Raw genomic sequence first — 15,787 nt, 5'->3', positions numbered from 1 at the left:
TTTTTTTCCTCTAGGTTGCCACATGGCTAGAAAAAGGACTAATGGAATGGTGATCATTCTTTAGATACCATACCTTGCCTTAAGGATCATCCTTAAACTTATGCCTCATTTCTTGCTCAGGAAATAGTTATTTGCTTGCTAAATAATGAAGGAAAAATTGTATAGGAAAAGTAATTGCAGAACAATAGTAGAAGTCTTCATAAAAGCAAACTTTCACTCAATTGCAAATAGTATCCATAGAACCTCCGTATATTTTAATAACTTACTATGAACACAACACAATATAATAAATTCAGTTTATTTAATAATAAATATGGTTTATTTAATATTGGACTGGGTTGGCAAGTGATACCAGGGAATGATTTCCCTTAGGTGAATTGGGCCAGGCTTGAAGCTCTGCTATACATTTTACACAATTTGGAAAATTGACAGGCAGTGAGATACTGATACAGTGGCCAAATGGCACACTCAAAAATAGATGAGTTAACTTCCCAAGGTTTCCGTCAGTGCTAAAACCCCAAGATTCTTTCTATAGCCAACAAAATATGCAAAATATAGAAATGAAAGGATTTATGCCCTTAGGTTATCTCGATTTTTAAAAAACAAATCATAGATAGGGAAAGACTGTGGGGAATGGATAAAATATAGAGATAAGATGAAAGAATAGGTAAGAACAAAGAAAGGGAAATAAAGAAAACCATGGCAAGTTTAATCAAAAGGGAAAACACTAAATTTTTAAATGACAAATGTGGGCACAGTCTAAAACAAAAAATAAACATTTTAACATGTTTATCAAAAATGATACAGGTGTGGAGAGGTAGTATGTTCGTTCAAACAATTGGTATATTTCATAATGGTCATTAACTTTGTAAATTCTTTAAAAAATAATAATATATTCAATGTATAGGTATATATATGTGTATCATATATACATATATATATATATAACCATGATTTTAAAAATCTATGTACAATAAACTTACCACTTATCTCATAGGTTTCAGAACAAAAGATTTATTTATCCCAAACCAAACATTACAATTATTTTGAGTTTGGAGGAATTCTATTAATCACTTGGCTCAATGCTTTAATTTTTAAAATGAACAAAAAGGGCACAGATAATTTGAGAACTTTACCCAAGGACCCACCATTTGGCAGTGGAAGAAATGTGACAAAAGTAAAGACTTCAAAAGCCCTGACTGGCCATGCTCTTTCCCTGTGAGCTCAGTTTCAATGCATTTTCTTCCAAATAAACTTTCTTAATGCATGCAAGTATTGCACCAAACTGTAAGTACTTGACTGAGGGGCCAGAGTAAGATGGACTTAAAACCAAAATATTAGAAAAGTGATACCAAAAAGAGAACTATGAAAATTTTACATATTTATTTCATAAGGAAATAGGAAAAAAATGTCAAATGAAAGTAATCCTAGATAAAGTGTTAGTCCAGTTTAATGACAATGAGAAGATTTCTGTTTTCTTGAACTCTGTCAAATTCCATTTTGCTTTCTTCCCTGGACAAGATACAATATAAAACATCCCTTGAAAGTAGTTAAATTGTGACACGCATAAGCACCGGGCACATATCCCTTCACATCATCACAAAATAACTTCCCTGTAGAAGCCAAAGATGAGCTCTGAGGTAACAGGACAGAGGACACAGGATTTATTGCTGGTGAATAGTTAATAAATGAATATGATTATCAGTATGATTTTATTAGACATACATTAGCAAGCAATGAAAAGAAGTGGAATATGCTTTTTAAAGAATCAGACAATTTTCATATAATGACATATGATTCATAGCCACAGATATTTCTTCTACATAATTCGCATTATTTCACCATTAAGAAGCTGCATCTGAGCTACAGGGTTTTTTTTTTTTTTTTTTTTTACTATTATTACTACTTTTATTTCTTTTCTCTCTATATTTTTTTTTTTTTTAAGAGGAAGGAAGGGAAGGAAAGACAGAGAAAGAAGGAAGGATGGAAGGGAGGAAGAAAGGGAAACATTTTTAAACATTTTCTTGTTTTATTATATTTTGTTTGTTTGTTTGTTTTTTACATGGGCTGGGGCCGGGAATCGAACCGGGGTCCTCCGGCACGGCAGGCAAGCACTCTTGCCCACTGAGCCACCGCGGCCCGCCCTCTTTTCTCTATATTAACATTCTATATCTTTTTCTGTTGTGTTGCTAGTTCCTCTAAACCGATGCAAATGTACTAAGAAACGATGATCATGCATCTATGTGATGATGTTAAGAATTACTGATTGCATATGTAGAATGATATGATTTCTAAATGTTGTGTTAATTTCTTTTTTTTTCCGTTAATAAAAAAATAAAATAAAAAAAAAATAAAACTTCCAATGAGGAACAGTTGTTGCTTTTACTTTATGAATGAAGCTATATCTTTAATTTGCTTACAATGACTTTGCCTCACTGTTTATCAGTTTATTACCTCATTCAACGGATGACCTTGGCCAGTGAAAATATAAAGCATGCCACTCCCTAAAATCAACAGGGACCGATGACCTGGATGGACACCAAGATTGTACGGAAGAGTTCTAAAATCCCCGGCTGCTTCACAGCAGTGGTCATGTCCGTGACCGGCAGCCTAGTAATCGTCTGCACAAAGTTAGAAATAAACATCCAAATAGCAGAACAAAAAAAAGAAATCATATACTTTGGAGGACAGACAAGCATTCCAATTTCTGGATCTCTTACTGGATTCATGTCAAGATCCTTGATTTTATATGCAAGCATTTTCCAATTTTCTATAACATGCATTTGCTTGTTTGTCTGCTATACATTGGCATCGTTTGCTCATTGCAAGGCTATACACCACTCAATCGTATCAAATGAAGGTGGAATTGTAGTTTTATGCAAAGGAGACAGTTTACTAATGAACAAAAACGTCGAAGAGGTTGTAAGGAAAGAAACTTTCTAACAAAATCTTTAGTTTTTTTTTTTTTTAAAGGGTCTGAAGAGCACACTGAAGTCCCAAGGTTTGTCCAATACGTGATTAAAGAAAAGAAGGTTAGTACCAAAATGGTACACCAACGCCACTGTGTTTGTGCTCTAAGCCTACTTGGCAGAATTGTTGAATATTTTAAATTTTCATTCAGTAATCATAATACATGAAAAGATCAGCCATTGTACTTATGTTAAATATGCTGCAGCTTATTAACTTGGCACAATTTATCCCCACCTCTCCCTCTGCCCAAACAAAGAATCCCAGGAGAAATATCACCTTCAAATTCTAACAATCAATATCAGGTTTTAAATATACTACAGTAATAAACTTGGAAAGAACATCATCAGATTGGCTAATTTTGTGAGTCTATTTTACTTGCAGATGAGTTAGATTCGATTTGTTACCTGCTAAGTGTGGCAGTTCAATACTGAGTCTGTTATTCAAGGATCAGGGGGGAAGTGGGAGTCAATGAGCCTGGCTGTCAACATATTCTCTCACTGCAGCATCGTCAGCCTTTCCTGGTTTGAGCCTTCTACATCCACACTCGCATCATTCTTTCAGCTGCTAGCACGGTGGGCTGATGTTATAACAAACCAATTCCACCCCCTGTATTGATTTACACTCTTTCTCTGGGCATCAATCTCAGTAAAATCTCTCCTTCTGATTTCTTCTCTTCAGTTTGGGCACAGTTTCTTTTATTTTGAGATTTTTAAGTGCAGAAAAAAAAATATTTAAAGGATCAGGAAGAGAAATCACTTGAAGATGTGTTTGAATAGGTTAAAAACAGCCAGCTTCTATGTGAAAATCTGAAAGAAAAGAAAAGAGCATGTCGATACAACCAACAATAGCATGATTTGTGGTTTTGCTCAATTCCTTCAAGTAGCTTGCCATGCATGGATGGAAACTTTACATGGAGAATAGATTCTATGGTAGAGATTAGACCCAGACTGACAACACTGAGAGTTACTAGAATCATTACATCTGTCATTCTGATCTCTACACACAGTACCCTGCAACGATATTAGAATACAGACACCCACTGACATGAGAATTGTGTAACACCTGGACTCTAAGCTATAAGAAAGGGTAGTAATGACAATTCCATGATTATTCCTTTTCAGGTCAATTTCAATCAGTTCCTTAATGCGACTTTAATGATGTTTTTTAGTGTTCATTTCTTTTTATTTTTTTAGCAGTATACCAATTGCAGTTCCCTTCAACCACTGTGATTTTTTCATTAGGATGATTATAATGGAAGATGACTCTCAGTGGAAATGGATGAGACACTCTTGTTATCCATGCACCATTGTTACTATGCACAAATTGCTCCAGTCTGTCATGTGAATGACTATTTAAGGAGATTTTAATTCCTGAACCAGCACATTCATTGTAATTCTGTATGCTAAAGATTCATATGACATTATAGTGATAAAATCAGTAGCATCCCAACATGCCCAGATCTCCTACAATTTAAACATAGTTAAAGTGTTTGGATGCATTTTAATTTGTAAATAATTTGCTCCTAAGATAAATTTATGTGTGCTAAATTGTATTTTGGAATAAACTTTACAGTTAATCTTTCATGAATACGTCTTAAGAGGGGAATGAATTCTTTGGTTGATTTCTTGTCTCATTTGCAAACCATGCTTCAATTAAATTCCTGGTAAGGGTAGGCAGTTATGAATAATGTCCCGCTATCACACTCCATGCTCCTATGAGAAAGATGTCAAATGCACTGAACCCATCAAAACAGGGATTTAGGTCATTAACTCAACCATAGATTTGAAAGCATTTGTAAAAGTGGGTCAGTTTGTCAAAGGTGCAAACATGACATGACAGACTCATTTCTAAAACTGCCCTGCACAATTACAACTCACATCAGGAACAATCAACACAATTCATTATGGAATCTGTTGTTTAGGGTAGTCCCAGCAAAGGTGAAAGTAAAAGGTACACTTGTCTCTATCTAGAAATGATAAAAAAAAGATTAGAATGATAAGATAGCAACATCATCATAGAGCCGTAAATAGATGACATGCTGTGCTGGAATTTTAAAAGTTTCTTTTCAATGCAGAACTTCTATCACCATAGCAATGGATTTTACAAAGACTATATTAATAAGATGCAAATGGCTGCAAAGGAAACAGAACCTTTTAGTTTTTGAGAAATCAGAGATGAAATCCGATATATTGTAAAGTATGATATAGAAACCAAATTGTCAGTCAAACATATTGAATTTAACATATGATCTCTCAAGGAAAGGTCATTTGAATTGGCATAATTGTAATTGTTCTGAAGCAAGTGTAAAACTGCTGGTACTAAATAAAATTAAGTGATCATATGAAATACTAGCATTGAAACATATTCATATAATAAAAAAATGAGTGAAAAATACAAAAAAGAGATAAAAAATGAAGCAGAGTGAGGTGCCAAAAGTCAGCTTTTAATTAGTGATGACTAATTATAAAGAAAATCAAATAACACTATGAGAAGTTTTATGCTTATCTCAACTAAGAGTTTAAGCAGTAACAATTTTGAACTTTTAGATCAAGCTTGAGGAAACTCACACTGTTCTGAATATGTTAAATTCTATTGTTTTGAGAATATCTTACTTGGGAAAATCTTTAATTCACCTTGTGCTGGTGGATAATTGAGGAGAGACTGATCAGGATGGTCCTAAAGTTCATTTCTGTGCCTTTCCAGTAGCTTAGTAGAGATAGCAGACCTAAATTAGTCTAAAGGAACAAAGGCTGATGCTCATCCTGAATGTTTCAGCAAACAAGGTCTGATCTCTTGGAATTCGGAGCTTCCATTGTAATATAGTCCCACAGAAAATCTCTGCATTTCTGCCTGCACATAGAGAACTGTGGCAGATCCTCTCACCTATAGCCATTGGCCACTGGTGTGCAGCAGTCAGGCACAGCCTGAGCACAAATCTATGTGAAATAAGGATATCTCAATGAATTGTGTGCACTTTGCATGCCTCTGTTTAAGAGGTTTTTTCTCCAGTAAGTCCAATCTTACATTTTTATTGCGTATCATGTTATGAGCATGTATTCCCTTTGCAGCAAAACAACATTTGCCCATTTGGCCACTCTCTGACTCATAGGATATTGATCTGTGAAAAAGTCAACACTTCAACTTAAGTGTTGACAAGTTTAAATGAGCTCTAACTAATTACCTATAGGCTTGTTTCCTCAGTGCTTACAGCTGGACCTAAAAGTGGCAAATTTACAATCTGAGTTCCTGTAGTTACCTTCCAATGGAGCTGGGCAGGAAGACAAGGCTCAGACTAAAAAAAAAAAATCTTTCCTGCTTTGTGAAAAGCTATGATGAGACTTAAAAGAAAGCCTCAGAGCTAAGGGTAAAATGATAAAAAGTTCTTTTAGATCACTCTGAATGCAGTAGAAGAATAAACTAGAAAAATCAAGAGGAGTTAAGGCAAGGAACCCGGTTAGAAAACCATTTCAGTTAAATCAGAAAACTGATTTAACCTAACCATCAGTTAAAATCTGATGTGTAAATGTAGACAAGATGGTAGGTTTAAATGCAGGCAGGCATGTAATTATAATTATAGTAATCAATAAAATAGCCAAATAAAACAAATAATGCAAAGCTAGATTTTAAAATAATTAGCTATAATTCTGACAACTCCCCTACTGCAACAGCCTTGAATGAGGTAATTCTTGCCTTAATTAAGTAAAAAAAATATATATATATAATTGATAACTTACTATAATGTCAGTGGGAATGGAGAGGGAAAGGTGGATTTAGAGGTATTCAGGGAGAACAATTGCTATGACTTAGTAACTAAACAAATACAGGGTTAGAGTTACTTTAATTTAATATCTCGGCCAGGCCTACCCCTATTAGTTCCCAATAGTTATCAAAGACTCAGGGACCCAAATCAGGATCTTGCCCTTTAAGCTGCTTAGGTATCTAATCTTTCCATTTCTTCATAGCTGAAGCCAGGATTGAGAGATAAGAATAGGGAAGGTCCAGACTTTTGAAACCTTAACAGCCTACTCCCAGCATCTTCCTCAAGCTGAGAATGAGTCATCCTTCCTGAAGCCCAATCCTATCACTCAAGACCTTCACTGGGACATATTTTTTGTTCCCCATGTCAGTAACAGTTGTGAAATCGAACCTCAGAGCCAGCTTTGTAGACCTCTAGACAACCATTCCTGACTTTGAGAGGGGAAATAAACAAAACAAAAACTTTCAGCAGAAATTAAAATTTTCCGTCTTTATCCACAAGGTACCATTTTTAGAAAGAATGCCTTAAAACTCTCAAATTTAATTTTTGACAGCATTAAAATAAAGTCCTGTGTACAGAGCAGCTGCTTTTCTGGAGCATGCTCTCAGCAGACAATGCAGTTAAAGAAGAAGGGAAAGACCTACTTTGATTACAGAATTGATCTCCTTATTAGATTCAAGTCTACCCTATGCCTCCATAAACAGAGCCTAAAATAATGTTTACATTAGAATTATGCCTCAGTATCAGGTTTCTTAAATACAGCTGTTAATAATTCCACTTCTTCCAGTTAAATAAATCACGTATCAGTTTTCTAGGGACAGTAAATAAAATCTGCCAAGCAAAGCTCCGCTGAAAAGAAGTGATAAAATTCTTTTTCCACATTCAACAAGCAGTCTTCAGCTCTTTCTAAATAATCCTTACTTGAGATATTTTTGTATTCCCCATAATTCTTAGATTATATAATGCTGTCTGTTCTAGTTTGCTAGCTGCCAGAGTGCAAAATACCAGAAACAGAATGGCATTTAAAAAGGAAAATTTAATAAATTGCTAGTTTACAGTTCTAAGGCCGAGAAAATGTCCAATTAAAACAAGTCTATAGAAATGTCCAGTCAAAGGCATACAGGGAAAGATACCTTGGTTCAAGAAGGCCGATGACGTTCAGGGCTTCTCTCTCAAAAGTGGAATGGCACATGGCAAACACAATCAGATCTTCTCTCCTACCTGGAGGGGCACATGGCGAACACGGCGTCATCTGCTAGCTTTCTCTCCTGGCTTCCTGTTTCATGAAGCTCCCTGGGAGGCATTTTACTTCTTCATCTCCAAAGGTCGCTGGCTGGTGGGCTCTCTGTTTCATGGTGCTGCAGGATTCTCTGCTCTCTCTGAATCTCCCATTCTCCAAAATGTTTCCTCTTTTACAGTACTCTAATAAACCAATCAAGACCCACCCAAATGGGTGGAGACATAGCATCACCTAATCCAGTTTAGCAACCACTCTTGACTAAATCACATCGTCCAGGGAGATGATCTGATCACAGTTTCAAACATACAGTATTGAATAGGGATTATTCTACTTTTATGAAATGGAATTTTGATTAAAGCATGGCTTTTCTAGGGGGCATACTTCCTTTCAAACCAGCACACTGTCAGAAAGAATATTTCCAAAATGCTTATTTAGTAAATAAATAAAAATTAGATTAGATTAGATTAATCAATCAATCCATTTAGACTTTACACCCTAAATACTCTGGATGATTATATATATATATATATACACATTTCTGCCTTTACAGAAAAATTGATTGAGGTTAAGGAGAAAATATGCATAGAATGTTCTAAAGAAAACATAGTTAATATAAGAAAAGGAAAATTGTGGGTAAAAAATATATTGAGAAGAAATAAGATTACATTGTATTGAGTTTGAAATGAAGATTTATATATGTAACTAGACATTAACCCCCAAATTTGATTTTGTATACCAGCAATCAACTCTAAGTCAGAAAGATTTTTTTATAGCATTTAAATGGCAAATGTATAACAACTCAGGAAATGATATTGAAGCTGAGGGAAAGTTCTGAAATAATGAACCACCGGGAAGCTGGGCAGGGTGACACTTTATAGTGAACAAAATATTTGCAATAATTAAAGCAGCCAACTTCAGAGCACTAACTCTTTTAATGTTTCTCAATATAGGTTGAAATTGCAATGTATGAATAGTAATTCTGTAGGAGGCCAGTTTAAAAATGTTCAAGGTATGCAGGTTTTAAGAGCGTACTTATTTAGGGGGAGATTTTTTAATATACAGACAACTAGATGGACTGACTATGGTTTAAGTATCCTTCCAGAAAACTGCGAAATTTAGAGGGCAAAGGTGAGTTCAATTAGGTACTGAAAATTCAATCAACATTTCTCCCTCTCTCTCTCTTTTGTTTAACTACAAGAGTAAATGAGAGAAGGGAGATAAGTGTAATAAAAAGGAGAATATATTAGAAAGATGAAAAATTGCCCAAGCCCCCAAATGAAAAATTTATCAAAAGAAAGTTGTGCTTCTACTGTTTTTTCAAGCCATTAAAGGATAGTTTTGTTTGTTTTTTATCTCAATCCTGAGATGAAAGATTATCAATTGAAATATATGAGTGTTCAGGGATTGTCGGCAATATATTTAACATACTTCCAAGTAAAAATGGGTAATTGACCTGGCTGTGACAAAGGATACTCAGGAAGCAGGTCAGAAAGTTTTAATAAGAATTTAAGCAATAGATAATTAATATTAAAGTCAAAAAAGAAAAAATTAATAATTGGATATTTGGATTTAGGGAAGGTTGAATATTCTTTATTATGCCGTGTTACTGATAAGCATGGTATGGATGATTTCAATGTTTTTAATTTATAAAGACCTGCTGTGTGTCCCAGCATATGATTTATTCTGAAGAATGTTCCATGAACACTAGAGAAGAATATGTGTCTTGGTGTTTTGGGGTGCAATGACCTATATTTGACTATTAGTTCTAATTTATTTATCAAGTTATTTAACTTCTCTATTTCCTTTTTGATCTTCTTTTTGGTTGTTCTATCTACAGAGGAGAGTGCTGTATTGAAGTCTTTAACTATTATTGTTGACACATCTATCACTCCCTTCAGTTTTGCCAATGTCTGTCTCATATACTTTGGAGCTCTTTGAATGGGGGCGTAAACATTTATGATTGTTATTTCTTCTTGGTGAATTTAATTAATATAGTTTCCCTCTTTGACTCTAAGGACGTCTGTACATTTAAAGTCTATTTTGCCCGATATTAGTATTGCTATTCCTAGTTTCTTTTGGTTACAACTTGTGTGGAACATCTTTTCCCATCCTTTCACTTTCAATCTATTTGCATCCTTGTGTCTAAAATGAGTCTTTCATAACCAGCATATAGCTGGATTTTGTTTCTTAATCCATTCTGCCAATCTGTATGTTTTAATCGGTGAATTCAGTTCGTTAGCATTCAAAGTAATTACTGAAAACAGGTTTCTTGAATCTATCATCTTATCTTTCAGATTTTATTTGTCAGATCTATATATTATTTTCCCTCTTTCTCTTTTTGTCCTTTAAGTGACCCTTACTGGTACTCTTCAATTCTGTGCCCTCCTCCAGACCTCTCTCTCCTTTTTTTTTTTTCCAACTGGCAGAATTCCCTTTAATATTGCTTATAGGGCTAGTTTCTTGTTGACAAATTCTTTCAGGATTTGTTTGTCTGTGAAAGTTTTAATTGCTCCCTCAGTTTTGAAGGACAACATTTCTCCTCAACATTTGATAGGGTGATTAGTATGTGTCTTGGGGAAGGCCTATTTGGATTTATTCTATTTAGAGTTAGTTGAACTTCTTTGATTATGTCCTTTATAAGGTGTTCTAGTTTGCTAGCTGCCAGAGTGCAATATACCAGAAATGGAATGGCTTTTTAAAAGGGGAATTTAATGAGTTGCTAGTCTACAGTTATAAGGTCGAGAAAATGTCCCAATTAAAACAAGTCTATAGAAATGTCCAATCTGAGTCATCCAGGGAAAGATACCTTGGTTCAAGAAGGCCAATGAAGTTCAGGGTTTCTCTCTCAAGTGAGATGGCACATGGCGAACACAGTCAGGGCTTCTCTCTCAGCTGGAAGGGCACATGGCGAATACGGCGCCATCTGCTAGCTCGCTCTCCTGGCTTCCTGTTTCATGAAGCTCCCCAGGAGGTGTTTTCCTTCTTCATCTCCAAAGGTCGCTGGCTGGTGGACTCTCTGCTTCATAGTGTTGCTCTCTCTGAATTTCTCTGAATCTCTTTCTCCAAAATGTTTCCTCTTTTATAGGACTTCAGAAACTAATCAAGACCCACCCAAATTTGTGGAGACATGTCATCCCTTAATCCAGTTTAACAACCACTCTTGGTTAAATCACATCATCCAGGGAGATGATCTCATCACAGTTTCAAACATACAGTATTGAATAGAGATTATTCTACCTTTATGAAATGGGATTTATATTAAAACATGGCTTTTCTTAAGGGGCATACTTCCTTTCAAACCAACACATAAGGGTTGGGAAGTTTTCCCCATTATAGCCTCAACTACTCTTCCTAGCCCATTTATCAAGTTTTCAAGTTTATCTTCTCTTCTCCTTCTGGGACACCAAAGATTCTCCTATCTGGGCACTTTGTTTTGTCCGTCATTTCCCTGAGATCCAATTCTAATTTTTCCATTTGCTGTTTTGAATGTTCGAAATCAGTTGTCCTATCCTCTAGTTCACTTATTCTTTCTTCTGCCTCTTCCAAATCTGCTGTTGTGTGTCTCTAGTATGTTTTTTATGTGGTCTACAGTATCTTCACTCTCTGTGATATCTACTACTTTTCTATTTATTCTTTCATATTCTAGTGTCTTCTTACCTCCTTTATGTCATTAGCCATCCCATTTATTTTATTTAATCGTTATATGAAGAGCTTTAATTAGTTTTCCAATGTCTGTGTCTCCTCTGGTATTTAAATGTGGTCATTAGACTGGGCTATATCTGTCTGTATCATGATATGCTTAGTTTTGTCCATCATTTCCCTGAGATCCAATTCTAATTTTTCCATTTGCTGTTTTGAGTATTAGAAATCAGTTGTCTTCTGTCGCTATTGAAGCATGTAAATATCTTGACTGGTTTACTTTGGAAGCTGATTTCTTTCAGTCATCTAAAGCCTTGTGTTTGCAGGACAGATGTGAGCAGGAAGCAGGACACGGGGCACAGCAGTGCGCCGATGCTTAGCAGTTCAGGCGTGGGTGCAGGTTGGGGAAGAAAAACAGGTGCCTGTGAGCATGGGTGCCCAGTCGCATAGAAGGATGTGCCTATGCAGGTGCACGGGTCTGGGGGAGGGCACTGGTGTGCGTTGCTCTAGCTATGGGCAGAGGGTCGGCCTTTTGTCTGCGTGGTCTGGGTGTAGGTGTGTCCCGCTTGAGCAAGTCATTGCTTTCCTGGAGCTGAGGGGCATGACTGGGGGCTCTGCGCATGCACGGATCTGGGTGTGCCTTCAACTGATGTACCTGTGCGCAGAGCTCCAGGGTGGCCAGGTGTTGCTGCAGGATTGAATGGGCTGGGGTTGGGTGTAGCCTGGGTATGGAGGTAATTTTATGCACTGGGGAAAGCCTGCAGGGGGCAGGAGCTGGGAGGTGGGCACTGGAGGTAGGGACGGAGAAGTAGGGCCCGGGAGGGGAAGGGCGGGGCCAGACTGTTCTTGCACAGGAGAGGTGGGTTGGGCTTCAAGTTGCGGGGCGGGCTTCACTTGGGGTGGGGGTGTGGGGCGGATACTCCAAGAGGAGGTGTCGGGGCCAGGGTGCTTGGAGCCTGGGGTGTGGGGGCAGATGATGGGGTTCAGGTGTGTGGCGTGTGGGATAAGTTGCAGATAGCCATTCAAGGATCATGGCTTGGCGAAATTCCTAGTCTCTGACCGCTACCTGTTGCACTCCTGAGGGCTCCTTACTTCCTCCTTCGGCTGTTCACAGCAGCCAGATGGTCTCCTGTTCTCTGCTTCTCAGTTCCTCAGCTTTGCAACCAGGGCCACCTTAGGTGGTGCGGAAGACTCTCCCAGGTCACTTACACCCGGAATCACCGCCTCAGTCACCCTTCCATCTCTCCTCTAGCTGTCCCTTGGAGCAGGGTTCAACCTGATCTTGCACCTACTTTTTAATAAGATTCCCTCTTAAGCCATTTAAATGATATTAACAGACAGAAGCTTACAAATTTTCATTTTTTAGACAAAATTATAGGAAGGTAGTGTTTATTCTAAATTGATCCAACCTGAAATCTTCCTGCTCCACTTCTTTCCCTCCATCCCTTCTCCTCTACCCCTAACCTGCCCCTTTCCTGCAAACACTGCATGACCAGAGCTTTCTGCAGTAGGATAACATGTCTAACTTTATAATGTGTTTAAAAAATCAGATAAATATAAACTGATGAGGAGATCATTTTAAATAAAAATTACTTTTATATTGTTCACGGTTAAATTAATGAACATTTTATTCACTCAAGGGATTTAAATAACATGTGTGGTACCTGTAGGCTTTCCTTTGATTATTAATATTCAGGATAAAGTTCAAATATAGTTAAATATCAGTCAAAGTTAAGTAATTGTTTAATGGGAACAGCCTGTCTAATAAAGGGTACCTTTTAAACCTCTGCAGCATAAGCTGCCATTGGGGGATAAGTAAATCTCCCTAAAACTGCTAATGTTCATTCTGTAGGCGCTTGTGAAACTTATCAAATATTCGAAGTGCAAATACACACATCTTTGCCCTATCAATATTTATAGCTTGAAAACACATTATTGTTACAAGCGTGTCAAGACAATGAAAAATACCCATTTACAGTGGGAGTACATAACAAAGGGCAGTTGAAGAATATAATTTATTGCTATCACTTATTGAATGACTCATAAGTAATGAGAAATGAAGCTGCAAGTAAGTTATGAAGGTCATCTCCTCTCATGTATGAAAAGACATAAATTGATTATATCTTTATCTGTTGGAAGAAATTCTATCTATTGAGGATTTTTAAAATTATGAGCCAAATGTTTTGAATCTGCCCTACGAAAGTGCTCCAAATTTGCTTTCAATATGTCCTGGTTCTGTGCAGATTCTTCTGTGATTCACAGAGAATATCAACACGGTTTGGGGTAAGACCCTGTGCTTTTCTTAATTTAAAATTATATTAACATGTCATTTGACCCAGCTAAATAAGGGTCAATCTGATAGGAAACAGATTAGAACCTAGTAGCTTTCACTAAGAATAAGGGATAATAATAATGGCTTGCATTTATATTGCTATTTATCATTTTAAGTGCTTTAAAAAGTTCTTTTGCAACAATACTCTCACATGTGTTAATATCTCCTTTTTTTTTTATTTTTTTATTTTTTTGCATGGGCAGGCACTGAGAATCAAACCCGGGTCTCCAGCATGGCAGGTGAGAACTCTGCCACTGAGCCACTGTCACACAGCCCAATATCTCCATTTTAACACTTAAGATAGCACAGGCTCAGAACGGGAATTCCATTTGCCAAAGGCCCATAGCTAGAAGGCAGTCTGAACAGAAATCCAAAACTCCCCATCCCTGGATTCGTCCCACTTGAGATACATCATGGTTTCTCCACAGAAGAGGTAGTAATATGACTCATTAACACTTGCTGGGTGTTACAAGCATTTTGCGTGGATTGTTACATTTAGTCCTATCACCAATGCATAAATAGAGAATTAACAAGCATATTTTACAGATGGGGTGATTAAGGTTTAGGGAAGTTAAGTGAGAGCAGTATTGCTCTATAGGCCAGAGTTTCAAATTGTAAATGAACCATCTGATAACATCTAATGTTATTAGAATGCAAGGTTTTATTCAGTGGGTCTGGGATGGATTCTGGATTTCTGCATTTTCAACACAATCCCCTCTTATGCCAGTGACCCCACACTTACTATCACCTACTGGTGTTTTACATTCTCTACTCAGAGATAGTTCTCCCTTTGATTTCATTTGTTCTTATCTTGTTTTGTTTTAATTAGAGAAGTTGTGAGTTTACAGAACAATCATGAATAAAACACATGGTTCCCATACATGGCCCTATTATCAGGTGTGGCCCTTGCATCAGTGTGGAACATTTGATAAAACTGATGAAATCCCACTTTTATAATTGTTCTATTAACTATAGTCCATGGTTTAATTTAGGGTTCACAGTTTGTGTTGTACATGGATTTTTAAAATCTGTGTTCTAGTAATATGTGTATAGCCTAATACTTTTAACCACATTCAAATATATAATTCAGTGCTGTCAATTATATTCACAATCACCATCGCTTTTCAGGTTTGATCTTTTACTCCTTTCTCTCTGTCTGACCCTATGTGTTTCACTCTATCGTTCATCCTCTACTCTTTTACATCCTTTCTTTTCCTTCACCAACACGTAATATCGTAAGTGAAATTTTTTCATTGGAGCGAATGATACTGCCTACTAATTCATTGCTACCATATTAGGTTTGCATATTGTTGCATTGTTCCCTACACATGTTGGGTAGAATAATGCCTTTCCCTGCCCACCCCCATAAAAAAAGTAAAAGATATTCAAGGACTTAATCCCCAGAACCTGTGAATATTACATTATAAAGCAGAACTGAGGTAGCTAGTCAGATGACCTTAATACATGGGGATTATCCTGTGCTATCCAGGTGGGCTCCCTATAACCTTAAAACGCCTTCTGAATAGAAGAAGGAAAGAGAAGAGAAAGAACCAGAGGGACAGCAGCATTAGAAGAACCTACTGTATTAGTTAGGGTTCTCTAGAGAAACAGAATCAACAGGGAACACTTGCAAATATAAAATTTATGAAAGTGTCTCACGTGACCGTAGGAACACAGAGTCCAAAATCCACAGGGCAGGCTGCGAAGCCAGTGACTCCAATGGATGGCCTGGATGAACTCCACAGGAGAGGCTCACCAGCCAAAGCAGGAATGGAACCTGTCTCCTCTGAGTCCTCCTTAAAAGGCTTCCCATGATTGGATTTAGCATCACTAATTGCAGAAGACACTC

This window comes from Tamandua tetradactyla, chromosome 26, assembly GCF_023851605.1.
Source record: "Tamandua tetradactyla isolate mTamTet1 chromosome 26, mTamTet1.pri, whole genome shotgun sequence".
NCBI classification, from domain to species: Eukaryota; Metazoa; Chordata; class Mammalia; order Pilosa; family Myrmecophagidae; genus Tamandua; species Tamandua tetradactyla.
The sequence above is the reverse complement of the archived record's forward strand: the minus strand, read 5'-3'. Positions refer to the sequence as shown.